Source organism: Ovis aries, chromosome 16 (genome assembly GCF_016772045.2).
Source record: "Ovis aries strain OAR_USU_Benz2616 breed Rambouillet chromosome 16, ARS-UI_Ramb_v3.0, whole genome shotgun sequence".
NCBI lineage: Eukaryota > Metazoa > Chordata > Mammalia > Artiodactyla > Bovidae > Ovis > Ovis aries.
In genome coordinates, this window is record NC_056069.1 from 54,894,352 (window position 1) to 54,896,205 (window position 1,854).

A 1,854-nucleotide genomic window follows, 5' to 3' on the forward strand; every position below is an offset into this window, starting at 1 on the left:
AACCAGTCCATTCTGAAGGAGATCAGCCCTGGGGTTTCTTTGGAAGGAATGATGCTAAAGCTGAAACTCCAGTACTTTGGCCACCTCATGGGAAGAGTTGACTCATTGGAAAAGACTCTGATGCTGGGAGGGATTGGGGGCAGGAGGAGAAGAGGACGACAGACGATGAGACGGCTGGATGGCATCATGGTCTTGATGGATGTGAGTCTGAGTGAACTCCGGGAGTTGGTGATGGACAGGGAGGCCTGGCATGCTGCGATTCATGGGGTCGCAAAGAGTCGGACACGACTGAGCAACTGAACTGAACTGAACTGAACTGAAGGCATCTATAAAAACCTAGGCAGGAGCAGTGTCCTCCCTAGCCCAAGTTCCCCTAGGCACAGCAGGAGAGACTGAAAGCTCAACAGGGAAAAGCTGGACTACACTCAGGGTTTGGGAGTACAGTACATCTGGCTCAGGGATTTGGGGAGTAAACAAAAAGTGAAAGGAAAATGAAGTCACTCAGTCGTGTCCAACTCTTTGTGACTCCATGGACTGTAGCCTACCAGGCTCCTCCATTCATGGAATTTTCCAAGCAAGAGTACTAGAGTGGGTTGCCATTTCTTTCTCCAGAGGATCTTCTCAACCCAGGGATCGAACCCAGGTCCCCCACGTTGCAGGCAGATGTTTTACCATCTGAGCCACCTGGGAAGCTGGTAAGCAAAATCTACCTGGAAAAAAATTGGGAAAGAAAACCAGCAATTTCCTTCAGCACAGGTGAGGAAGGAAAGGAGGTTGGGCCAAGGGCAAGATCATTTCATATCACAAACCTAACTTGGGAAACTGGAAGGGACCATTTTCAACTGGCCTTTAGAGGAAGACCAGATAGATGATGGGAGAATCCACAGGAGGGAGAGAAAGAGAGGTAATGTGGCTAGTAGGCAACAGTCTCATTCCTCTCTGGGTACAAGAAGGCAGCAGAGGTACCAGGTCTAGGCAGTGAGCTCACAAGGACCAAGTTTCTGCAGCTTAGAGATCACCCATCTGCCCTCACCCAGGGCTCATTCTGGCTTGCTTGCCGGTGTAGAGCCACCCACTGGCCCCGAGGGAATAGATGGCTCTGCCACCTGGGCTCCTGCCTCTTCTGTGCTCCTCCCTTGGAGGTAGCCCTGGCCTCTGCCTCTTTGGCCTGGCACTCCTGGCTCTAAGGAGTGGCAACAGCCTTCTCTTCCTGAGCAGTGCCTTCACTGCTGCAGGGAACCCTCTCCCCTGATCCTGCTCTGCCTCTGCGGGTGAGGAGGCAGACGAATCACCCCTACACTCCTTCTGATCTCTCTTGAGGAGAGGCCACTCAATTTGAAAGGCTTCTTGAAAGAGAATTTCTTCCTCTTCTTGGGGGTCTCCATGGAGGCACCCCTTCCCCCCTTGGCCTCAGCTCCCTGCCTAGAGGATGCTGGCCCTCTGACATCACCAGTGACCCCCACTACCTCCTCTGTTCCATTTTTGAGGGTTGACTCCCTTCACCTTTGAGGGGATAAGTCTCCACTGCTTTTCACATGGCCATTCCCCTGTCTGTTGACTCTGGAAGGGGAAGCATCTTCTGCCTCCTTGGCGGTCAGGTCACTCCAGGGAGCCTTGGAGCTCTGGCTGCCCATGGTTAGGGATTTCTGCTGGGGGGCAGGGGGCACAGAGTCACCCCAGCACAAGGAATTGTTTGATTGAGTGGGTCTCAGGGTCGGAGGGATGCGGATGGGGTCTGAGGGTGAAGGGTGTCGGGGGAAACCGAGATGCACCTCTTCTAGCTGTGACCACTACTTCTCTGCTTCTGGCTAGAATGCCTTGACATTATTTTAATTTTATAAAAATTTCAAGAAC

The 1,854-nt window shown here is 52.6% G+C and overlaps 1 pseudogene; it reads right to left on the reverse strand.

Moving 5' to 3' along the window:
• Positions 1–1,040: 1,040 nt before the first annotated feature.
• LOC101122464 (MARCKS-related protein-like) lies at positions 1,041–1,634 on the reverse strand (annotated as a pseudogene).
• Between the last annotated feature and the right edge of the window lie 220 nt (positions 1,635–1,854).